The sequence below is a fragment of the Pipistrellus hanaki genome (genome assembly GCF_964339955.1).
Source record: "Pipistrellus hanaki genome assembly, chromosome: 2".
In the NCBI taxonomy this organism is placed as follows: Eukaryota; Metazoa; Chordata; class Mammalia; order Chiroptera; family Vespertilionidae; genus Pipistrellus; species Pipistrellus hanaki.
Genome location: NC_140504.1, coordinates 116,543,148 through 116,568,935, shown reverse-complemented (window position 1 = coordinate 116,568,935; position 25,788 = coordinate 116,543,148). Strand labels below are relative to the sequence as shown.

The 25,788-nt window shown below is 46.8% G+C and overlaps 1 long non-coding RNA gene across 1 annotated transcript in view; it reads left to right on the top strand.

The window, feature by feature from the left end:
• LOC311617710 overlaps positions 1-25,512 on the top strand; it is a 52,385-nt gene extending 26,873 nt beyond the window's left edge. Inside the window, exons 2-3 of the long non-coding RNA XR_014794160.1 lie at positions 2,668-2,727; positions 24,710-25,512. This is a non-coding gene — a long non-coding RNA (uncharacterized lncRNA). The remainder of the gene's footprint in view (positions 1-2,667; positions 2,728-24,709) is intronic.
• Positions 25,513-25,788: the final 276 nt, after the last annotated feature.

The window sequence follows — 25,788 nt, the reverse complement described above, 5'->3', positions numbered from 1 at the left end:
CGCAGGCATTTGTGCCTGTGTACACTTCTGTGCAGCTTTATCACATTAAACTGGTGGTAGATTCCTGTAACCACCACCAAAATGAAGATGCAGAACTCTACCACCTGTTATACCTTCCTCCATCCCTAACCCCTGGTAACCACTAACCTGTTCTCTGGCTGTGTAATTTTGTTATTTTGGGAATGTGATATAAATGGGGGTGTATTTATTATTTATTTATTTTTTAATTCTCACCTGAGGATATGTTAGAGAGGCAGGGAGAGGGAGAGAGACAGAAACACTGATGTGAGTGAGAAACATCGACTGGCTGCCTCCCATACCTGGAGGGACTAGGGAATCAAATTTTCGACCCTTCAGTACATGGGACAATGCTCCAACCAACTAAGCCACACAGGCCAGCACTTAATGTTTCATTTTTAATTGCCAATCTTTACACTATTTCTTTCACTACAAAGTTCTGACTACAGGGTTTCTACTCAAGTATTTCTAAGGAGAAGTGCTTGAACTATGAGGACCCCACTCATAGGGAAGTCATGAATGTGGTGCGTGGAGGGGCGGGCCAGGAAGCTAGGAGAGCACTTCCATTCAGCAAGCACTCACTGTGTGGCAGGCACTGTTCTAGGGCTTTCCGAGAGCTGCCTACAGAGCGGAACCTCGAGAGAGGCTGACTTCTCTTCGGGCTCTGCCCCCACCTCCTCCGCTGCACACTCTTTATGGCCTTTGCACACACTTCCCACTCGGCCACCGTCCCCTTGAGAGCAGGAGGATCTCCCTACTCAGAGAGCCAGGCAGGAGCCACAGGGCCTCTGGCCACTGAATTGTTCAGCTTGGATTTCCTGTTCTCTTGGGTGCTGAGCGAGCTCTGACTCTGCTGAGCTCTGTTCTCAGTGGGCTGTATGCCATTCCTCTGCCCCTGGCCTTGGGTTGAGCTTGTTGCCACCTCCCAGCTTCTAGGGCCAAATGCCACCTGGGAGCTGGATGCCCGTGGCCTCACTGTTGGCATCACCTCCTGTAGCCACTTGGCTACCTCAGATTCGTACCTTGAAAAGGCAGAGAGAAACACACACGACTTTTATTGGCATTTTCAGGAATGAAAGATTCATGGAATGGAACCCATTGTCCTAAATCCCAGCTGGATATGAGATTTAGGAAATTCCCTTTGTGAGGTTATTAAGGCTCAGAGCCCGGTGAGGCTAAGCTTCCGGTTATATAATGAATCGGCCTATTATCTGGGAACTTTGGGCTGGGCTGGCATAAACAGATGGTTAGGGACTTTAGACCCAGGAATGGATTACCAGCACTGGCCAGTTCTTACGTTGGGAGATCTTTGGACACAGAGGTGGATATGATGGGTCTGAGCAGTTAGGTGCTGTCTTGCCTGAAGTAAAGGCATAAGCTCAATATTATTTGAAAGCCTTTACTGCCTTTGGATTTTGTAAAATCTTTACTTTTCTTTGTCAATGCACCTATGGCCTGAGGCTGAGAAGGCACAGTCTTTGAGTTTCAACATTGCCAGAACACTAAGGCATATACTTCAGCTATTCTATAGGGAGAACCCTCCGTATCCCATTCCAGTGTGCACTAGGCTGGACATGTACAACCATCAGGCAGCTGGAATGCCTGCCACTTGTTTGATTAGCATCATGGCCAAGTACTTTGTGCTGCATAACATAGACACTCATTGAGGCAAATACTAGCTGATTATGTTGTGAGGATTTTGTTTTAGCACTTAAGAAAATACATTGGAGGCCCCTTGAAGATTGTGACAGAAGATAGTCTGCATTTAGCCATTCTTTTTAAAAAAATATATATATATATATTATTGATTTTTTTTACAAAGAGGAAGGAAAAGGAATAGAGAGTTAGAAACATCGATGATAGAGAAACACTGGGGATGTGCCCGCAACCAAGGTACATGCCCTTGACTGGAATCAAACCTGAGACCCTTGAGCCCGCAGGCCTATGCTCCATCTACCAAGCCAAACCAGAAAGGGCATAGCCATTTTTTCTAAGTTAGAATCTGAGACCAAAAGCCAGGAGACATAGAGACTAATTTTTTAGTTCATAGAAGCTCGTATAAGAAGAGAAATGAGTCATTGTGTCACTGTCACCGGGCACATTAAAAATGATTGGATTGCTTCACCGAATGGTAGACACTTTGATCATTGTTAGAAATTTACTGGTAACACATTAAAACTTTGTTGTTCAACCCTTTCCCCATCTTTCTAGGCCTCCTCCTCTTCATAGATAAAATAGCTTAAAGTTCTTATAAGTCTTTCAAGGGCAGATAGATTCCCTTTAGAGTGGATTCCAATTCAAAGCAAACAACGTTAAAACAAGGTCCAAAGTGTGTTAATGAGAAATGAAACACTGAGGAGTATTTTGTTTACAAATAAGAAAGAGTACTGTGATGCACCAGAGATGTGATTTTTCCACAAAATCACGGACTTGCTGTCCACCCTTTTCTCTTTGTAGCAAGTATCCTTTTGGTGAGAAGCACATGAAAGACTCTCACTCCCTTATCTGCAATCCTAAAATCCAGAAAGCTATGCAAGCCCATTTTTTAAAAAATATCTGATGCCATTTGCCAGCAAAAATCTGAGCTGAACTGACTTGAAACTGTTTATAGGCTTTATTTATCTCACCTATCTTTATGTTTTATTTCAGAAATGTTAATGCTTGCTTATGGGGCAGTGCCCGGATCCTCTGTGAGTGGAGTTACACAATGTAAGGTATTGGCACTGCATGCCATTTCTTCCTAAAAATATGAATTCTGAATCCTTAACACAGCTGCCCAAGGGTTTAGGACAAGGAATTGTGGGCCCAGAGCATACTTTGCACATTTTTTGAAAGTCAATGGGTCCCAACCAGATGTCCCAGCTTGTCAGGGCCGTCACATTGTCCACATTAAACCCCAGACTCCAACACTTCCTCCACTCTGCCCGGGGTCTAAGCTGCAGCAGCAGGACTCATAGGCTGGCTGGGCACAGGGATGACTGCGGCACCATGGCCCGAATTTCCAGGAGCCCTTTTCTGATCCCTCATGCAGTCTCTCCTCATGGGAGACGGAGAGTGGGTGTTGAATTGGCTCATTGCTGCCAAGGGTTCCACTGGGGTGTGTAAGAACTTATAGTAAATCCACTGAGTCATTCACTCATTAATTTGTCAGTCCCTTCATTCACTTATCTAACACTTTTTGTGCACCTTTTATGATTTAGGTATATTTTATTGAGATCCTTGTACAACGTAAGAGAGAGAGGAAAGCTTGGACTTACTTAATCAGGATGTTCTCATACAATGTCTCAAATAATCCAAGAGATGTCAATGGATGTTAGAGGGGAAAAAATTTCCATGATGAAATAAGTCTAGAAAATGATGAATTAAACAGGTTTTTTCACTATAGCACTTTCCTGAGTCCTTAATAAAGTAATGTGAGTGGCAAACATCCAAAAGGGCTTTAGCATTGACCAAGGAATGCTTGCCTCTCTTAGATCAGATAATTTTTATAATCCATGGAGTCTGTAGGAGGAATTATGTGGAAGGTAACTGAGGGCTCAGTGTTTCTCTCTCTCCCTCTTCCTCTTCAGTGTATCCTAGGGAAAGGATTAAAAATAATAATAAAAAAATTAAAAAGTACAGGTAACTACCTGGGGCTAGGGTAGAAGAATAATGCTCTTCTAGATATAACTGACCTTAAGAAGTAATAGCCCCTTGAGAGCAATTTCCAACTGAATCTCTTTTAATTTTTTATTTCCTAAACAGCTTGCTTTAAAGGTATTGTACTATACACAGCAAAGAACATTATTGCCTTCTGACCTGTTAGCATTTCTTTTATGTTTAATTTATTTTGTATTACTTTCAGGTGTGGCTAATAATCATTTGCTTTACAAAGCATTCCCTCAATATTTTCATTATCCAACTGGCACCATGCATAGTTATTGCAATATTATTGACTCTATTAGCGGTCCGGTCACAAATTTGTGCATGGATGGGGTCCCCTGGCCTGGCTAGCAATCAGGGCTGATTGGGGTCATCTCGCTCAGTCCCCATCTATGCTGTTGGGAGGGAGAGGGAAGAAGGGAGGGACCACGGGAGGTTGGCTGGTGGATGGAGGTTGGCTGTGGGAACACACTGACCATCAGTGGGCAGCTCCTGTGTTGAGCATATGCCCCCCTGGTGGTCAGTGTGCATCATAGCTACCAGTCGTTCTGGTCCTCTGGTCATAACAGTTGCTTAGACTTTTATGTATATAGATTCCCTATACTGTACTTTACATCTGCATGACTATTTTGTAACTGCCAATCTTTATTTCTCAATCCCTTCATTTTCTTAATCCAGTTTTCCAATCCCCACCCCTCTCACAATCATCAGTTTGTTCTCTGTGTCTATGAGTCTGTTTCCATTGTGTTTGTTCATTTATTTTGTTCTTTAGATTCCACTTATAGTATTTGACTTCCCTGACTAACTTATTTCACTTAGCATAATACCCTCTAGGTCCATCCATGCTGTTGCAAATGGTAAGATTTCATTCTTTTTTATGGCAGAGTAATATTCCATGTTATATAAGCACCAGAAGTCTTTTCTTTTACCCACTTGTCTATTGATGGGCATTTGGATGCTTCCCTATCCTAGCTATTTTAAATAAAGTTGTAATGAACATAAGGGTGCATATATTCTTTTGAATTAGTGTTTTGGTTTTTTTTTTTGGATATGTACTCAGAGGTGGAATCTCTTGGTAATGAGGCAGTTCCATTTTTATTTTTTTTTAAGGACTCTCCATACTGTTTTCAATAGTGGCTGCATCAATCTGTATTCCCACCAACAGTGCACATGGATTTCCTTTTCTACACATCCTCACCAGCACTTGTTGTTTGTGGATTTATTGATGATATCCATTCTAACACATTCAAATTTAATTGTGGTTTTAATTTGCATTTCTCTGATATTCACTGATATTGAACATCTTCATATGTCTATTGGCCATATGTATGTCCTCTTTGGAGAAGTGTCTATTCAAGTACTCTGCCCATTTTTTATTTTAATTTTATTTATTTTTTGTTAATCTTCACCCAAGGATATTTTTCCCCATTGATATTTAGAAAGGGAGGGAGGAGAGAGAGCGAGAGCGAGAGCGAGAGCGAGAGCGAGAGCGAGAGAGAGAGAGAGAGAGAGAGAGAGAGAAACATTGATGTGAGAGAAACACATCGGTTGGCTGCCTCCCACATATGACCTGACTGGGGCCAGGGATCAAACCTGCAAGGCAGGTAAATGCCCTATACAAGGAATGGAACCCATGACCCTTCAGTATACAGGTTAACGCTCTAAGCACTGAACACACCAGTCAGGGTTCCTCTGCCTATTTTTTAATTGGAGTTGAGTTATATGAGTTCTTTCTAAATTATGGATATTGACAACTTAGGTGTATCATTGGCTAATATCTTCCATTCAGTAGGTTGTCTTTTAATTTTGTTGAGGATTTTCTTTGCTGTGCAAAACTTTTCAGTTTGACATAGTCCCATTTGTTTATTTTTTTGCTTTCCTTGCCCAAGGAGAGATATCAGGAAAAATATTGCTAAGAGAAATATCACTACCTATGTTTTCTTCTAGGAGTTTTTTTGAGTCTTACATTAACTTTTAAATAAATTTTGAGCTTATTCTTGTATATGGTGTAAGAAGGTGATTTAATTTAATTATGTTTTTGCATATACCTGTCCAATTTTCCCAACATTCATTGAATATACTTCTTTACCTCATTGTATGTTTTTGCCTCCTTTGTCAAATATTATTTGACCATATAGGTGTAGGTTTATTCCCAGTTTCTCTATTCTGTTCCATTGACCTGTCTGTTTTTATGCCAGTACTATGCTATTTTGATTACCATGCTTTGTAGTATAGTTTCTACCAGGTGGTGTGATACCTCCAACTTTGCTCTTTTTTCTAAAGATTGCTGTAGCTATTGACCTGTTAGAATTTTGAGAAACAAGATTTCTCATGATCCAAGAATATGTGGGGTACAGAAAGAGTCCTGTTTTCATGACTGGTCTTATAGTTGACTTCAGCTCTTTCTTAGGACCAACAAATATACTTCATTGTAGCCGAAACTGGTTTGGCTCAGTGGACAGAGCCACCTCTCAGTGGCTCTGCGGACTTAGAGGTCGGGGCTTTGATTCCGGTCAAGGGCATGTACCTTGGTTGCGGGCACATCCTCAGTAGGGGGTGTGTAAGAGGCAGCTGATAAATGATTCTCTCTCATGGATGTTTCTAACTCTCTCTTCCTCTCTGTAAAAAATCAATAAAATATATTTAAAAATATATATACTTCATTGTAGTATTTTGAAATACTTTCCCACAGTTAGAATGTTAGTTTTACCTATGGAGATTCAATGCAACTTTATGACTAATCCATGGGACAAAGTTTTGCTATAGACAAATACAGCATTAAGGTGGGATGGAATATATTGGACACATTAATGTTTCCTTTTTAAAATAATGACTTGAGTTCAATTTCTGAATTAAAATTGGCTTCTTTTTACCATGTCTGTGGTTATAGCTGTTACTATTTTTTTCCTGCCATTGACTTGCTCTCTGACAGGAATTATATTACTTTATTTCTGTTTGATTTTGTTGTACCTTGGTTTTTCCAGAGGAAAATGGGAATTTATGAGTATAAGAAATGCCTATGAAACTGGGAATACTTCTGGAGTGCATACTTGTAGGTATTATGAATTGAATTTATTTTCCCAGTGATCTCTACATAATGAGCACTAAACAAGAATGGTGATCCATGAAGGCAAGCCTCTTCTGTCTTCTTATCTACTGATACCCAGTGGACAGTGGAGGTGCTCAGTACTTGTTGAATGCATACATGCAAAGGAAGGAAGGAAGGAAGGAAGGAAGGAAAGAAGGAAAAGAAAGGAGACAGGAAGGGTGGGAAGAAGGAAGGAAGGGTGGGAAGAAGGTAGCAGAGTGCCACCTTTGTTCTTTTATTGTCATAAAACCCAGGAGAAATGTAGAACCTTTTTCTTCATAATATTTTCTAAGTCATAAAATATTTTTCAATATTCTAAATATCCTTAGATATTTCTTCCCCCGTCTTATGTGGCTGAGTAAATCACCTCATCTATCAGGACCTCTTGTGAACAAGAATGGTTTACTGCTTTTTAAGAGAGTGAGCATTTTTCATTTTTATTTTTCTATGCCTCAGGAAATCTGTGTTTTTTTCTATAGTGGGCAAGCTTACATTTAGCCTGTGTGCTAGTTAGCTAGAATTATAGGCTACTGATATTTAAATTGCTTGATCCTCTCAAAATCCTATCTAATAAAAGAATAAAATGCAAATTGACCGTACCTCTGCTACAGCCACAAGCCATGCCCACCAGCCAATTAGGAGCGAATATGCAAATTAATCCAAGATGGCTGCAGCCACAGAGTGAGCAGAAGGCTTGGGTTTCCCTGGCAATGGAGGAAGCCAAGCTTTTCACACACCCTCGCCGGCCTAGGCCTCCACTCAAGACTACAAAGTTTCAATTATAGAAGATAAATAAATCCCAGATACCAGGGCCTCTGCTTGGATCACTGGGGGTCATGGCCAGCTGCAAACCACCACAGGATCTTAACCCAGGCTGTCCCACACCCTGAGGGAACCCCTACCCTGATCTGGAATACCCTTCAGGGAAAAACCAGCTGGTCCCCACCCAAGGACCTGGCCTCTATCCTATCTAATAAAAGAGTAACATACAAATTGACCATCACTCCAACACACAAGATGGCTGCTCCCATGTGGTCAAAGATGGCTGCCTCCATGTGGACATAAGATGGCTATCAGGGGAGGGCAGTTGGGAGGGACCAGGGCAAGGGAAGGCAGTTAGGGTCGATCAAGCCTGCAGGGGAGGGCAGTTAGGGGTGATGAGGCCAGCTAGAAGGAAGTTGGGGGCGACCAGGTCTGCAGAGGAGGGCAGTTAGGGGCAAACAGGCTGGCAGAGAAGCAGTTAGGCATCAATCAGGCTGGCAGGGGAGTGGTTAGGGGGTGATCAGGCTGGCAGGCAGAAGAGGTTAGGCCCAATTAGAAGGCAGGCAGGTGAGCAGTTTGGAGCAAGCAGTCCTGGATTGTGGGAGGGATGTCCGACTACTGGGATCAGGCCTAAACGAGCAGTCAGACTTCCCTCAAGGGGTCCCAGATTGGAGAGGGTGCACCAGGCCTCTAGTAGTCTATAAAAATCCAAGTGACATTTTTCTTTTTTAATAGTGGAAGAGTTCACTTTGTCCCAGGCCTTCCTCCCCACACAACCCATGTTTCCTTCTTTATGAGAAACTATGGCAAACAGGTCGAGGAGGTGTCATCTAGGAGGAAGGAATTGAGTTTTGGAGCCAGGAGATCAGGGTTTGAGTCCCAACCTAGCTACCCATCCATCACTGGGCAAATCTCTCAGCTTTTCTCGCTATATTGTACTCTACAGGGCTGTCCTAGAATGCAAAGAGCTGTGTGGAATGCTCTGTTTTTCCCCTGGTAGAGCACTAAGGAAACCCAGGGCAGGGGACGTAGGGCTGGGCCTCCGTTATGACCACACAGTTCCATTTCCAGGGGTTCCCAATCTGCTGGGACCAAGGATGTGTTTGTGAGAATCCTGAGCTGGCCAGGGTTGCAACTCCTGCTCTAATTTTTTAAAAAAGTTAGTGCCACCTAGGAGTCTTTTGATTGATGCATAATAATAATATTAATAATTTAGTTTTTAAAATTCCATACTTACTGCACTATGAGCCAGGAGGTCTCGGTTCTGGACTGGACTCTTTACTAATTAGCCTCCAGTCTCTGAATTTGTTTCCTTATGTAAGCTCAGGAAGGTGGACTGCATATTTATGCACCTTTAATGGTGAGTTCTTTCAGTTTGCTAAGCACTGTTTTCAATACCGTATTTTCCGGCGTATAAGACGACGCCCTAATTTTACAGTTAAAAATTCGTTTAGCGGCATATCGAGACGTTTTTCGGGATATACTCGGTGTATAAGATGACCCCCGATTTTCGGTTGACTTTTTTTCATTTCAAAAGTCATCTTATACGCCGGAAAATACTGTAGTTATTGTGTAGTAATGTACTCAGGGGACAATAGCAATGCCCACTTTAGGGAATAAGAAACTGAGGCCCAGATTGGCTCACAGAAGCAGTAAGTAGCAGATCTAGGTTCCAGCCTGGCAGTCTGGCTCTGAGGACCTGTGTGTCCCCATTGCCTCCCTGACAAGTGACTTCTCAGAGCAGATGGACGTCCAGGGCAGGGATTCCTCAATCCGTCAGAGCTCTGCCTTCCAGATGCAAAACAAGGAACACCTTCTCAAGTAATTTCCAGTGTCCTTGTCCGGATTTACTTGGTGAAGCAGGTGCCTCATTAGGGGATGTTTCTGTTCCTACCTGGTCTATGTCAGTTAGCTACATAAGTCCCAAAATACAGATTGGTGTAAAAAGGCAACTGTCTTCTGTTAGTAGTGTTTTTTCTTTGACTTCTGAGCATAAGAATAAGTGTGTTTATAAACCACCAATTTAGGAACCATTCTATGATAGCTTTGTTGCTGCTGATAAAGAGCCCACCATTTGTCACAATAAGATGCAGGCATTTCCAGAGACATCCCAGACAACGCTTCAAAGCTGAACTGCTGTGAAGGGAGAAGCTGGTTCCTTTGAAGCCAGGGTGCACAATTTTGCTTTCCAAGGTATGTGCATGCCTCCTCTTAATGCCAGCTTTGTGTACACATCTGAGGGCGGATTTCTGGCTTGGAAGAAGAAATGACGCAGGTGATGAGGGTGTGCCTTGTGCAACCACAACTGAGCTATTGTCCTGTCCCCCACCCACACCCCACCCCTTCCTTCTCCGCTGGATCCCTGGGCTCCTCTAGCGATAAGGCTACACAGAGGCTTCCCCTGGAGGCTGGGAAGGCCGCCTCCTCCGCCAGCAGCAGCAGCTTGAGGCTGGGGCTGTCCCACTTTAGCCCCCAATCCCACCCTGGATACAGGGCCTTCTCCTATTTCAAAAGAAACCCCAGCTGGAACAAAGCTCTAAGAGGAAATGAGTTCAGAAGGAGAGACTCATTCCTAGGGCGGTGCCTTCTAAGAAAAGGCTTCAGAGTCAGACACTGGCCTCACCTGTGCCTCTACCTGTGAAAGTGTGAAAGGCCCATTGAAATCAAAAGCTTCCAAGACTCTGGCCAGGTCACCACCTCACCAGGAAGCCCCTTCGGTGTTCCTGCTGGTCCCAGACAAGTTGTGTCCAGAGTGCTTTTGCCTATTGATTCCAAACCAAAGCATTTTTTTCCCTGATGACATTCCCTCCCCCTTTCTGCAGCAGGGCAGGACTCAGGATGACGTGATGGACACTGGTTCCCAAGTCGTCAGCAGGGACGTCTGCTGGGAGGCCCCCAGTGTCCCTAGCCCAGGAGCACTGCCTCAGAACCACGGCAGCCTGTGCAAAAGCCTCTCACTCACAGAAATTGGGTGCCATAAAACGGGTCCTCAAATCCCATCCAGGGGCTTTCCTGTGATGTTCCCCTACATTTGGGTTCCGGCACTCCCACAGCCGCACCAGGTTGAGTTGGAAGAACTTATTCCAGTTTAGCTGCAGTTTGAATACTTAGCTTCCCAGGGAGGGGTGGGCCCAGAACCTGCAGGCAGAACCCAACAGGATGTCAGCTCTGGATTACAGTCCTGGCTTCCGGGCTCTCAGTTTTCTTACACGCACAGTGAGTTTATAACAGTAATAATATAATAATAAATAAAAAGATGACTGATGAGAATGAGCATTTATTGAGTTCTTATTATGTATCAGGCATTTAACCAAGTGGTTCACATTCATCTTCTCATTTAATCTTTACAACAACCTCATGAAATAAACATCTTTTTATGCCCATTTTACAGGTGAGGAAAGTGAGGTGCAGACATAATTTACCTGCCAATATCTCACAGCTAGGAACTGTCAAATTAAAATTTAAACCATGATTTTTTTTTGTACTCCTTGTGACAACCTCTCTATACTATCCTTGGAATCAACCAAGGCCTGTCTGCATCTATCATCTATCACGTATCCTCTCTCATCTATCTACCTGGCCTTTTTGGAGGGGGGTCTACTTCTTCCTTCCCTGAAGCCCTGAGATCACCTGGACTGAGGACAGAGAGGTCACTCCCAGTGCTGGCAGAGCAGGGGGGAGGTGGGCAAGGGCGTCCCTGACTTGAGTGCTGGGCAGCCTGGTCCCGGGTCCCATCCTTGCCAGAAATCCCCACATACCTCCCTGGTGGCTGATCTACTGGTTAAAACCTTGAGCTCTACCAGTAGGGCCACATCCACCCCCTGGGCTCTTATCTCTATTGCTCTAGGGCAGGGGTCCTCAAACTTTTTAAAGTGGGGGCCAGATCACGGTCCCTCAGAGAGCTGGAGGGCCGGACTATATGAACTACTAATTCCTACTGTAACACCTCGGCTGCACTCACTGCCCAAAAAACCTGGTGGGCAGGATCAGACTCCCCTGGGGGCTGCATGTGGCCCGCGGGCCGTAGTTTGAAGACCCCTGCTCTAGGGCCTCCTCCAGAACCCACCCTTTGCTCCAGCTCCTTTCCAGCTGCAGCACTCTCCTTCCTCCCCAGCTCCTCTCCAGCCTGACCCACCTCACCTGGGACCACATCTGGATGCCTCTCTTCTCATCTCTTCCATCAAGACAGATTTTGAGTTCTGGGATGGTCCTTCCGAGTGTGTGTGTGTGTGTGTGTGTGTGTGTGTGTGTGAGAGAGAGAGAGAGACAGAGAGAGAGAGAGAGAGAGAGAGAGAGCGCACACACTTTATGTGGGACCATCACTACAATCAATTTTAGAATATTTTTATCACTTCAAAAAGAAAACCCTTCAACTACCCCTTTAACTATCAGTCTCTATTCCCCCACCTCTATCCCCTAGTCAGAAACAACTGCTAATCTGCTTTCTGTCTCTGTGTTGTAATTTAACCAGTAGACAGGGGAGGAGTTCATTGAAAGCCTCTTCTTTGGCAGTGAAAATTATGACCATTTTAATGAGCTCATGAACTGTCCTTATAAGCATTGTTCCCCAAAGACTTGGCTCAGTAAGACAGGGAGAGTATAGTGTGTGAACACTGGGAGGTCCGAGGTCATGTGGCCACTCACCACAGAATGCTTTAGCTTTAGTTTACTCCTCCCTTCCTCTGCCCAGGACTAGAGGACTCCAGACACCTCTCCCCCCAAATTACCCACTCCATTAATAAAGTGAAGGGCTGTTTCAAAATGCCAATTACAGAGCAGATACAGGGGTCGGCAGGAGAATCAGAAGTTAACCTGTTCAACATCAAAGCTGGAAGGAACCTTAGTATCAATTTAGTGCTCATTTCAGCCCCATTTTGTGGAGCTGGGGACTGAGGCTCACAGAGGCGCAGCGGGACTGGCCTGAGGCCTCCATCAATCTGGCTTCCCATGCTTCCAGCAGAAGGACAAGCACTGCATTACAGCGCACCGTCAGCCAAAGGAGGCTAGAGGAGGTCAGGGGATTTGCACCGGAGGCAGGCTGAGCATGGAGAAATGGCCCCGTGTCCTGTGATCAGAAAACGAAGCATTGCCTGGGAGTATCTTCCCACAAAGCTCTCATCAGTTCCAAACAGAACGTGGTGAGCGACTTTATGGTAAAGAAATCTGGCCGGTCACCTAGACAGGTGACCAAGAGTAACAATTCCACTTCAGGCCCAGTGTGCCCTGGAGGTGGCGCTCCCAGACGAGCCCCACATCATCCCTGAGGTACCGGCAGGGCACGGAGCTCAGACTGGTCACGAGGAAAGAATGGGCTGACACAGCTGAGGATAAGTGCAGAATGAAAGGTGGTGCTCTTAGGATTTTCAAGGACACAAGAGGCAAAGAAAGGCTGTAACTTTCACATCGGAGGACACTAGGCACAAGGCGTGATCCTGGTTGGGTTTTGAACCAGAAAGGAAATGATGACATTGTTGGGGCTGCTGGACTGTTGGTGGAGTTGAATGGGCTCCTGGTTTGGAAGGCGGTGCTGGGTCGGAGGCTGGTGGCTGTATTGCGGTTGCAGAGGAAGCACCCACAGGAGCCCATAGGCATGATGGCACATCGGGCTTACAACCTGGTCTCAAATAGCTCAGAAAGTACTAAGTGATGGAGGGGAGAGAAAGACGGAGGAAGGGACAGAGTAAAATTGGGGAATCTGAGTGAAGGGGTATGGCAGATCTTTGTACTAGTCTTGCAACTTTTCTGAAAATGTGGAATTATTTAAAAAGATAAAAAGGAAACCAGATAGTCACCTCCCAACACCCCAGTCCAAACCAAACCAAGAAAGCAAAATATATTCTCCGGAGGTCATCTAGACCCTCAGCATTGCTGCCGGGAGGATTTCCAAGAGGGATCTTTTAATATTTCTTATTCTCATAGCGTATTTCTTATTCATTTTACTGAGCAGTTCCTATTATTTAAAAATTTCTCTTATTTAAAATGTTCAGGAGGAATTTCTCTTGAACATTCTCAGGATCAAAAGAGTATTGGGAATTTTATTGCCTTGAATATACCATCATTAGATTATTTTTAATAGGAAAACCCCCATGGGTACTGGCAGTGACAAATTGCTCATTCAACGTGAGCACACAGAACCCTGGCCCATGCTCTGCCGTGAACTCCTGGAAGGAGCAGGTGCCCACGGGACCTGGGTTAATGAGCAGTGATCGCGAGGCTGAGGCAGCGCGTCTCCCCAAGGTGAGGATGCTCTTATTTAGCCTAACGACATAACTGAAGCAGTGTTTTGGGACGTGTCAAGACTGAACCGGGGTCTTTTTAATGTAATAATAATTACTTCCTCTTAGTCATGGGGGGGTGTATGTGTGCTTACCTTTACCTATAACTGCACACGCACATGCATGCACACATGTGTGGGCACACACACACACACACACCTGTTACTTAGAACAAAGACACCTCCACACTGTGGGTTGCCCAGTGCTGTCCGCATCTCTCCACTCCACCCTTTCGTGCTCTTTGCCGTGGTCAAGGAGCTGGAAGTTTGCAGGCTGCATTGTCCAGATTCCCTTGCCATTTCATTTCTTATTGGTGTTTGCCAATGGCAGGCACTGTCAGGTGGTTGGAAGGAGACAGGAGCATAATAGACTTTTCCTGGAAGTGCCTCTGGAAGCAGCAGTGGCAGCAACACTGGCTAAGTTTGGGCCTTTTGGTCCTTGCTCAGATGGTGTGGTTTCAACAATTGTGGCAGCCACAGGCCTTCAGCATCCTGGGAGGAGACTGTAGGGTCCTGGCTCCAACAGTGCCTCCCGGGCTCCCAGTTCCCGTGGCATCCACAGAGTGTGGGGTCCTGTCCTGCAGGGGGACGGTGACAGCGGTCCTGAGCGCAGCAGTGAGGCCACTATTCCAGCAGCCTAAGGGAAACCTCGTGGGTTCTAGATAATCCCAGTGTTCTCTTTGATTTCCAGCCTTATGAGTGGTAGCAGATTCCTAACACTAATTCTGAATAATTTTACCATTTTTCTCAGTCCTCCTGATATTTTGTAATCTATTCCCTGCATTAAATTCCCTCTGAAACACCTGAAGTAGTTCTGATTTTTCAGGTTTTGAAAAATATATGGCAGATCCAAGCGGGCTTCTTGTCGTGGCAACTTGATGACCAGCAAATGGTTTGTAGCTATTGGGGGGGGGGGGGGAGAGTTTGGGAGGGGAATGTTTGTGCTTATTTCCAACAGTAAACACTTAGTAGGGATTTAGAGAAGGTCCACAGCATTTGTCTCCAATTTTTTCTTGCCCTTAAGATATTTGATGTAATTAAATACTTTTTATTTTCATTGTCACCTTAGGTTCCTATTTCTTTCCAGTCTCCCAGCAGTGTTTCTTACCCTTCACAATATTAACAGGGTCTCTATCAAACTTTCAAGCCTTTCCTTTGGTTTATGATTTGGGTTTCAGTTCTTCATCTCTCCTTAACTGCTGTGACCTTCGCAACAGGTTTCAGGATTTGAAGGAGGGGCCGATGTACAAATGAGAATGCTATACAAGATATATGAATTTAGAAGGCATTGGGGGCCACAGGAAGCCTCTTTCTTGAAGAGACACATCAACTTCTGGCCTTGTCCACTATTTATTTACTTGAATACACATTTTCTCTTTAGTAATACAGGCATATCAAAGGTAAAGTTTGGTAAACAGAAAAAAGGATTATCAGGTTAGGGAATTGCCTTGAGCCACCACTATCTCAACACTAGGTGCTTAACATCAGCCCTACTAATAGCCAAGGTTCATCAGCCTTCCATATCTCTCGGTGCACTGACAGTATTGGCTTTCTGCACTTAACTTTGTTCTTTTATTGATTTATTCATCCTCTCCTATTTAACCATCTGATTCAACCCCTCACAGTTTTCCTCCTCTATGTAGATGTTGCTCTGAGCATCTTCTATACTTGGCCTTGCGCTAGATTGTAGAGATACAGGGAGCCATGGAGTTGTAATTGCTGCCCTCGTGCACCGCCGCTTAGTGAGGCTGATGGACCAATATCTAGGCAATTTCCATGTGGTGTGGGGGGTGCTACACAGCAGGTCCCACTGGACCCTCATCTACCTTTTCCTTAAAAGGCATATCTTTGCTATCTCCCGGAATGCATATGGGCTTCCAGGATTCCTTGTACCTCACACACAAGTAATCTTTGACCTGGCCTGACATAGAGCATAAGTCAGCAACTGATGAACATGAAAATGAAAATAAATAAAATAGGGACACAATCATTTTCAAACGGGGTATGGGACTCTGGGACTAACAGGCAGCCCAAGAGCAGAAGAATTCTTGGTGGCTTCCCAGCACCCACAGAGTTAGCCAAAGTAAGAAAAAAGCACAGGAGAAAGTCATTCCAGACTGAAGGCTTTTTGCAAGACTATAGGCGAGAGGGCTCAGGGCCTTTGCCAAAGTACTGTGAGTCTTGTCCCTGCGGAGAGAAGGGGGAGAGGTGAGGTTGGAGGAAGCAAGTAGGATCTTACAAGATATGCTAAGGAATTTGACAGCTTGGAAACATTTTAAGAAGGGACTTTGCCCAACTATCAATAGGTTTGTATTTTAGAGAGAAGACACCGAGTGTCCAGCCATCCCACGTAGAGAGCAGGGGAGTCACCTTGCAGGGCAGGAGAAAAATCTCTCACGGTAGTTCAGATGAGAGATCATAGGTGATGATAGTGGCTCAGCATACAAGTAGTAGAGCTGTGTGTGTAGGATTTTCTCTCAGAAATTTTCTAAATTTTGGTCAGTTTTGATGTTTTGGGGCTTGGAAAATTCTTTTAATTTTCCTTGGACACTCAGATGAGCTTGCAAAACATTTTCAGTGTAAAAAAAATCAGACACATGTGTCCTTCTCCCCCCAACTCTGCCAAAAAACAAAGTAAAATAAACAGGTTTAGATTTTTAGAGAACTGGTGCTCAGCAATGGTGCTCACCTCATATCTGCGAAGAGTCAGTTCTTGGCGCTTTGACCCTCAAAATACATTCTAAAAAATTTAAGAATAGAAAACAGTGGTGAAAACAGTGGTGGCTCCATGTGAAATGAAGCCAGCAGAGCATTCATTGAATGACTATCCTGCCCCCAGCAAAATCCTTGTTGGGAAGATGGGATGAAAAGAAGAGAAAATGAAGCTCGGTTGCTGCATTGTGTGGTTTGTAATGAAGCTGGAAAGTGGAATGGCACACATGGGACTATCCATTATGTAATTACTGTTAGGATGCTGGCTTGAAATAAAGTAATATTTTATTGCCAGGTGCTAAGTGGCTCAAAGCTGCATTGAGTAGGCAGCCTTGGAGTGGCTCTGAAGGGTGCAAAGATAGAGAAGATGGGTGGAGGCATGGCAGTGGCTTGAAGGTGGTGCACAGGGACCAGCCGGGCTCAGCACAGGCAAGGGTTATTTCCAAGTGGAGCTGCAGTGCACAAGGACTGCAAACTCCAAAGAGCTGGAAGTCCCTTTTTTAAGCAAAGAGCTGGCTATCTTGAGCAATGATTTTGTGTCCTTCTTGAAGAGCTTAATGCTCCTGGGCCAAGGGCTTGGACATGAAACACAGTCCTGAAAATGGCAATGTCCACAAAGCAAAGGCAGGCTGTGCTGGGGTAACGGGCCCTCCCCACCCTCCCAACTGTCTCTTCCTACACTGAACCAGATCCATGGGCCCATTGTGACTGCAAAAGGAATGGGAGCATCTTTTTCTCAGGAGCTGCACTGCTTGCAGACAGGCTGAGGGATTTAAGGAGGAATATATTCGTCTCCCCTTGAACAGCTCTCTCCATCCAGGGGAAACACCCTGGGGCTGGTGGGATTCAGCCGAGTGGAGTTTCCTCAGGGAGATGGAGGACAGCTCCTAAATGTATTTATTGCCTTTGTTGGTTCACTTGTCCCTTCCTAAGTATAAAACTATACACTCCTCGCATGCTAAAAACCACTTTTAAACCTATCTTGGTTGGTCAGGGTGCCTACCCTTTCAGGGCTGGGGAAAGCTCCATTTGACGCTCTCCACGTGCAGGCCTGGGAGCACAGAAAGGGGAGCATGACTTTGCCTTTAACCCCCAAGCTCTCAGAGCTCTCCTGTGACCATCCAACCAGCACAGATACACTCTTCCCAGGATTTCAGGCTCTGAGAATTGGAGAGGATCTTTGATATTTTAATAAAATTAGTTTCGAGTTGTCCTCTTTAAAAGCAAGTCTGCCCATTTATATGCCCTAATATCTGCAGATATTAGTCAGGTTGGGGCACACTGTGGTAAACACCCCCCTAAAATCTCAGTGGCTTAAAATCCCAAAGGTTCACTTCTCTTTTTTATGCACCTGTGGGTGGGCAGGGGCCTCAGTGGTCAGAGAAGCCCTGCCCCCAGGGCTGCTGGCTCCCAGGCTTCAGGGAGAGCAGTGCCTGGAGAATCACCACTGCTTCCTAGAGCTTCTGTCTGGACTCCTGTGACCTCCAAGGGGTGGGGGTGGGGCGCCTGGAAGAAGAACTGGAAACTTGGCGACTCCCAATCCATGTGACCTCTGAGGGTGGGGATGGCGCAGTTGGGTTCAGTGGACTGGAGCCAGGAGGCCAGTGATTCCTCTCCTCAGCTCTTGCCCTTAGGCAAATCATGTGACCTCTAAGGCATGTTTCCTTATCCTTTAAGTAAGGCATTGGGTAGGAAGAGGCAGTGAATGGAAGGGGATAATTATACCTGTTCAACCTGCCTCATAGGAATGTCATGTGGCTCAAAAAAGGGCAATGCCAATGAACTGGGGATAAAAGGAGGGAAGGAAAAGCGTTTTAATGATAGGCTGGTGGTTGCTCCAGAGAATTGCAACCCAAAGATGGTCCTCACATGCAGTTGCATTTATTAGAATAAACTTACAAGAAGCAGGGAAAAAAATAGTTGTAGCTTAAATACGGTAGACATTTGTTTCTCGCTCAGATAAAAAGCTGAGAGGTAATTCAGGGGGAGTATGCGGCTTCATAACTCCCAGGCTCAGTTCCTTCCACATTGCTTCTTTGCCATCCCCCACTTGTCTTCCTGTTTTAACCCAGGTTCCCTAAAAACCAGAGCTAGAGACAAAAGCCAAGGCACCAATACTTTACAGTAGAGTGCAACCCTGGGGAAGCAAGAGGGAGGGAGAAAGAGAGGTGAGCCTGAGAAGGAAGTAGAAAATGCTGTGTCACTAAGCTGGCTGCAGCTTTTAACAAATGAAGCCCATATGTTAGTCGTGTGAGATGTTCTGAGGCCTACTGGGGCCTGGAACAATAAGTGTGGGGAAACCAAGGGAGAAGAATTTTTCTGCCTGGCATGTCTCCATTGGCCAAAGTTGGCTTGGATGTGATGATGTTCTCGCTCTGACACTTGTCACGTCATCGGCTGCCAGGGTTGATCTGGCAGATCTGGCTGGTGAGGAGGACACTCCTTTCTCCCGCAGCACTGTGTGTTTCTCCTGATGCTGCATGCTTGTAGGGGAAGACAACCTTCTCTCGTAGAGGAGAACTGTCCTTTAGTCAAGGGTAGATGAGTAGCTAAGATCCCCTGTTAGAACCTTCAAACAAGCTCTCAAGGCCCACTTGTAGAAGGGAGTAGGGAAGTTAAACTTCTAAGGCTCCAGACACACCCGGAGGAAGCATTGCATATGGCAGTCTGCCTTTCCTTTAAAAAAGCCAGCTTCAGGTTCAATGGGACCCCACAGTGCAGGTGGCACTGGCTAGAATCTCCTGTGAGGGAAAGACAGGTCTCAAAATGGCAGCAGAAGTATCTGTAGTCTGAACCACAGCACATGGAGCTAACCCGTGAGTGAGCATGAGCCAGTGGTGCTCTCCGCCTGCCCATCTCAGTCTGGAGTCCATTGAACCTGACTTGGCCAGGGCCCTTCCTTGGGTGAGCAGGTCTCACGGTGTCTTGCTCTTCAGCCGAAACAGAGAAGGCCTGGGGGTGAGTGGGTGGAGGGAAGAGACATGTGATGTGAGGTGTGAAGAAATATGCTGTTGGGTTGTATCTGCAAGCAACGTAAAGAGCCAGGAATGTTGGCCACAGTGGGCCCAGCCCAGCCAAGCGGGCGAAATGCCATGGTACCATAACCTCTGCCACCAGATGGCATGGCACTCAATGAGCCTCCTTTAAAAAAATTAAAATTCTTTTTGAGCCTACAAAGAAACAGGGATTAGAGAATTCCCAAACCCCAGACTGGGGTTTTTTTGGTTTCCATGGAAACCACTCACTTTAATGGCAACAGATGAAGATGAGTGTGAGGGTGGGTTCTTCACAGCAGCAGCACTTATATCCAGCCAGGGCTGTAAAGACCTCCTGCTAACCTTGACCCACACTTCATCATCCTCTTACCCACTGTCCTAAAACCTGGCCAGGCAGACACCCCACCCTTATCTATCTTCATCTACCTTCTTCCCCTCCAACCCTCTTAGAGTAAGAAGCAGATGAATTCCTTCTGGGGCCGAGGGTGCAGATTTCCCCTGTCTATCTGACATCAACCTCTGGATCCTATGTGGTTCCCCCACACTCTGACATGGCCCTTTAAAAATTGGGATCCAGTCTGTCAGGCATTAAGGCTAAACCGAGGATGCTCCATGCTGGAGCACTTAGGGCTCCCACGGTTCAGACTCAGAGACAGTGTTGCACTGGGGTGGCTGGCTTTGGCCCCGTCCCTGTGCACCATGACCAAGGAGACTGAAGAGAAGCCCTCTCCCCGCTGAGAGGCGGGAGGCGCCAGAACTGAAACTAGCCTGGTGCTTCCCCAGACCTGTGTGAGCTGAAACCACCCTGTCTCCTGGGCAGCCCAGCCTCCTGCTGCTTCTTCCTCCCGCCCCAAGAAGGCGCTGGCTCCCTAGCGTGTCTCAGCATCTCAAGATGCAGGTTCCTGCGTTGGTCCTGATGTTCTCACAAGAGAAGCATCTCACCCCCAGACACGTCATAGGGCGAGTCTGGCACCAGGAGAGGATTCTGCACTGTTTCCCTAGCCTAGCCTGAGGCAGGTGGGGACTGGTAAGGGGCTTGCTCACCTGAGTAGGAAGTGGCTGTGGCCTGTCCTTCCTGGCACAGTTCCAGATGCTGACTTATAGCAGCCAGCCTGCTCAGCTCTCCAGCGGCACTGTGGGCAATGCAAAGGGAGGTGTTCCAATCTCCCCTCCTCCAGCTGCTGTGCAACCTCTGCCCATGACAGCCTCCCTGAGCCTGAGTTTCCGCATCTTTAAAATGAAGAGATGAGGCCTAGCTGGCTTGGCTCAGTGGATAGAGCATTGACCTGCAGACCAAAGAGTCCTGGGTTTCATTCCAGTCAAGAGCATGTACCTTGGTTGCAGGCTCCTCCCTGGCAGGGTCCTGGTTGGGGCTCGAACAGGAGGCAACCAATTGATGTGTTTCTCTCACATCAATGTTTCCATTTTTCCATCTTTCTTCCACTCTCTAAAAATCAATTGAAAAATATCCTCGGGTGAGCATTAATAAAATAAAATAAAAAGAAGAGATGACATAGACCTGACTGGGTCAGAGTGAAAGGCCCAATTCCCAGGGGCAGGCTGCCTGCTGTGCTGCCCTATAGCATAGCAGGGTCAGCACTTGGAGGCAGCCTACCTCAAATATTTAGCACCAACAACACACAGCACCCACTTCCTGTGCAAGCTGTGGGGTCTTTGAAATGCGGGGTGGGGCTTTGGGGCCTAGTTGGGCCTTGAAGCCACCAGTGCTCAGTGGGGGCCAGGGCTGTTTCTGGTTTCCTTTCTGTGTGTCGATGTTTGGCACAGGCCCTGGTGGCCAGGGGGCGGATGCTGTGTAGAAATGAGAAAGGCTGGGTCTGGATGAGAAAGGCTGCACACACTGTCTCCATCCCCACCTTCCAGACCAGCCATTTCTTGCTCTTCAGATCCTACAGGTGCCCCATGCTGGCGCCTCATGTCCAGGGCCACTCCACAGCCTTAAAGGTGTGACCTCTGAGCAGGCCCTCCCTGAACCACACCTTGGTTAAAACTCTCCCCATACATGTTTCCACGTTACCCCCCACCCCCCTTGACATTTCCTCAAATCCTTTAAAATTTTTTATTAAAGAACTAGAAGTCCAGTGCACAAATTTGTGCACCATTGGGGTCCCTTGGTGTAGCCTGCAGGGATCAGGCTGAAACTTGCCGCTCCTGCTCATCCTGCCTGCACTGCTCCTGTTCATTCTGCCTCCACTGCGCCTGCTGCCATGGCTTGGTAGACTTGCTGCTGCTCCACTACAGTCTCTGAGCTGCAGCGGCCATCCCTGAGCCCTACATCTGGTGCCTGTTGGTCAGCTGAGCAGCACTCCCGCTGTGGCTGTGGGAGTACACTAACCACTAGGGGGCAGCTCCTGCATTGAACGTTGCCCCCTGGTGATCAGTGCGTGTCATAGTGACCAGTTGACCAGTCATTTGGTCATTCAGTCATTTAGGCTTTTATATATAAATAATATCAACTCTCTCCCTCCTCTCCCCCCGCCCCCACCCCTGCCCCTTTACAACAAAAACAAGTTCACGGTGGTATTAAAAGGGCATCTTGAGTGTGAGTGTGCAGGTAATGACAGCTCTGTCACCATCTTGTCAGTGACCCTCATTTATTCCCAGAGATGGCAGAGCAGTGTGTTCTGAGGAGCCTGGTGCAGGTCGAAGGAGCCCAGCACCCTGCGATGAAGCCCTGGCTCTGAGTGGGGAAAGAGAAGGATGGTGGGCCAGTGACAGTGTCCCCGCTGTGTACACCTGGTGCCAGGTGCGCTGAGCCATGGGATTGGAGGAGCTGGTCTGTGCAGAGTGTTTATAGAAGGGAGCGATTTGGGGTAGAGAGAGAGTGTGAGGTCACCCCGGGCCAGGTGCGTTCTGGGAGAAGGTGCCAGGTGGGCGTAGGGTGATTAGGCTGCATGTGTCAGTCTGCCTCCCTGCAGAGCTGGAGTAGGTGGTGGGAAACTTTGAAATGCAGGGCGGGGCTTTGGGGCCTAGTTGGGCCTCGAAGCCACCAGTCACTGCGGTCTGGGATGGCTCTGCATCCCTCCCACCTCTGTGCTGGAGGACACGCCTCATTACCTTGTTTTCAGGTGGATGAGGAGGCAGGAGCCAGCGCAGGCCCTGCGAGGAGGGGAGGAAGCAGGGAGCGGTCACTCCCGGTTACTCATTCCTTCTCTCCAGGCACCGCTCCTGAGCCCGTGGTCATGGTTCACCACGGGGGCAGCTGAGGTGGGGCTCCTTCTAGTTCCTTCCTTGTCCTTCCTGTTTCCTCCGGGCGCTTGGTGCTCTGGGCTCCTCCTACCCGCTCCACGTCTTCCTGCCCCATGGAGCGCCCACACACCTTGCTTTGTCCAGTTTGTCTTTTCATTTTTCTCTGCTGCTCCTCCCAGCAGTGCGGACCAGGCAGGGAGCAGGGCCGTCCTGAGAGCCGGACTGGAGACAGAGATCAGGGAACCCCCACGGCCCGACCCAGCTGTCCAGGCCACAGGACTGGGGCAGCAGCCCCCCACTCCCAGCCAATCAGGAGCCTCCATGCCTCCCAGGCTCCTGGGTGAAGGAAGGAAAGCAGGGCCTCCACAGTCCGGTCTCTTTTCCCTGTTTCCTTAGTCGAATCTTGAGGCTTCAGGGCCCCATAACATTTTAAATGTTCATTCTGCTTTTAAAATGAAAAACCATTGCCCACTAAATGCCCAGTCAGAGAGCAGAGCACTTGGCAGAGCTAGGAGCTTGGACCCAAGTCCTGACCCGGCCACTAACAGGCTACGTGGCCATGGGCAGGTCCACCTCAGGGCCTTGGTTCCTGGCTTGTAAACTGATAGGATGGACGATACCTCGTGAAGGCTGCTCTGGTTTTCCACATGGTGATGCAGAGTCCAGAAACATTATTGTGAGCAAATAATACGGTCATAAAGCAAGTTACCATAATAATGATAATAGTAAATTACAATACCCCGCTTTTTAAACATGCAAGTGTTTTATTTTTTAAAAAATATTTTATTGATTTTGTACAGAGAGGAAGGGAGAGAGAGAGAGAGTTAGAAACATCAATGCGAGAGAGTCATCGATCAGCTGCCTCTTGCACACCCCCTACTGGGGATATGCCCGCAACCAAGGTACATGCCCTTGACCAGAATTGAACCCGGGACCTTTCAGTCCCCAAGCCAACGCTCTATCCATTGAGCCAAAACGGCCTCGGCGCAAGTGTTTTATTTTAAAGGTGACTTGGAATGTGTAGTTGTTTTCCCCCAACCCCAAAGGGGAAGAAGACTTTCCTGTGCCATAAAAGGGGTCAGGACTGGTGCGGCTTCAGCTCAGTATGCACATTTCAGACAGAACTGGAAACTCACTTCTCCCTTTAAGCAGGGGAGGGAACTAGTCCCACTTCCTTGTGGAAGTGGAAAGATTCTAGGAGTGTGCTACTTATAAGCTCTTTCAGAAAGTTCTGGGTACAAGCCCTGCTGTGTGTGAGAGTGACAGAGGCAGGGAGATGGAGAGACAAAAAACAGGGAGAGACAGAGGAGGATGGGGGGAGAGAAAGAAAGAGAAAGAGAAAGAGGGAAGAGGAAGAAAATGTGCAGATGGAATGATGGGAACAAAATGATTAAGATACAGTCATTGACCTCAATGCTTGGCTGTCTAATGGGAGGGCCTAACATGCTAACAAATATAACAATATTACAGTGTAGAACAAGGCCATAAACAATAGTCCTAGGGGGAATGATGAAAAGGTTGCTAATTTTAGCTGGAAGGAACCACAGAAGACTTCCTGGAGGAGGTGGCATATGAATTTTTTCTGTAAAATGAGCTGGATATCTGTGGGAAAAGAGACTGGGGAGGGCATTTGGGCATGGCTAGACTGCTGGCTGCTCTCTTTGTCTCCTTCTCTCCTCCCCTTGTCTTTCAGCCCCTGGCCCAAGTCTTTTTCATGCCCCCTTCTCCCAGGAAGGGCAAGAGGAGCATAGGGTAGTGCCCCTGGATCCCAGCTGGGGCTCCGCTTCCTCTCTGGAGGTGGCACAGGAAAATCTGTTGGCAGTCTACACCGCAGAACGAGAGGGTTTCACTTCGCTTAGCAACAGCTTTTCTTAGAACCACAGTTGGTTCTTGCATAATTTTCTGGTCACACAAAAGGCAAGAAGTCAGTTTTTTAAAAGCTTTATCTGGCAGAAAAGGAACGTGCTTTTGTCATTGATGAAACTCTTTCTACTCTATGTCCCCTTACAGGTATAATGAGAGGGGAGGGTGCAGACCCGGCCACGGGAAGTCGGAGAGAAAGGGACATCCTGGACTGGATAAACATTCTCACCAATGCTGACCTCCCTACCACCTGTCCATCCCTCATCCACTCATCCAGCTCCAGTATCTTCCCCGACCAGCTGCATTGTTAAGATTTTTGAAGGATGGCGTGGGGAGAAGGTTAAGATCCCAAGGATGAATAAAGTGAATTCTCTTCCTTTTAAAGTTGAAAAGGAATGATGATTACATAACAAGAAGTGGGAAGTCGCTGAGCCCTGGGGAGCTGAGGTGGTATCTTTGTGCCTGGTGTGGAGAGGAGTTTACCCAAAAAGACAGGCGAGAAGGATCTTCACAAAGTGAAGCAGCAGATGCCCGAGCCCACTATGTACCAGGCACCTCCCGGAACCTCCTCTCAGCAGTGGTGATTGTTCCTGACGAGCCGGGCAGTCTGTCCAGGTGAGGAGGAGTTCTGCAAGGGAAATCCCTCATCATCTCACAGAGCGCTGTGCCAGCTGTCCCTGGCGCAGGCCCTGGCGCACGTGGAAACCTAATCGCTGTTTATTGTCATGAAAGCCAAGCCCTTGCCTTCCTGTAATGAGGTCCGACAGCCCTGTTTTTCCAGGCAGAAGAGCACCTGCTGCTGCCTTGACTGTCCTAGAATGGAGCACTCCACATCCATTTCTACTGTGCATCTGAGTTTATTATTCTAACAAAAGAAGAGGTGCAAAATCATCTTAATTGTTATGTATCCCAGTGTGAATAAGCATTAAATATATATTAGAAATGAACACATTTTATTTTATTTTTATTTTTTTAAAATATATTTTATTGATTTTTTACAGAGAGGAAGGGAGAGAGATAGAGAGCTAGAAATGTCGACAAGAGAGAAACATTGACCAGCTGCCTCTTGCACACCCCCTACCGGGGATGTGCCCGCAACCAACGTACATGCCCTTGACCAGAATCGAACCTGGGACCTTTCAGTCCGCAGACCGACGCTCTACCACTGAGCCAAACCGGTTTTGGCATAGAAATGAACACATTTTAAGAATTAGGAATAGTGACTG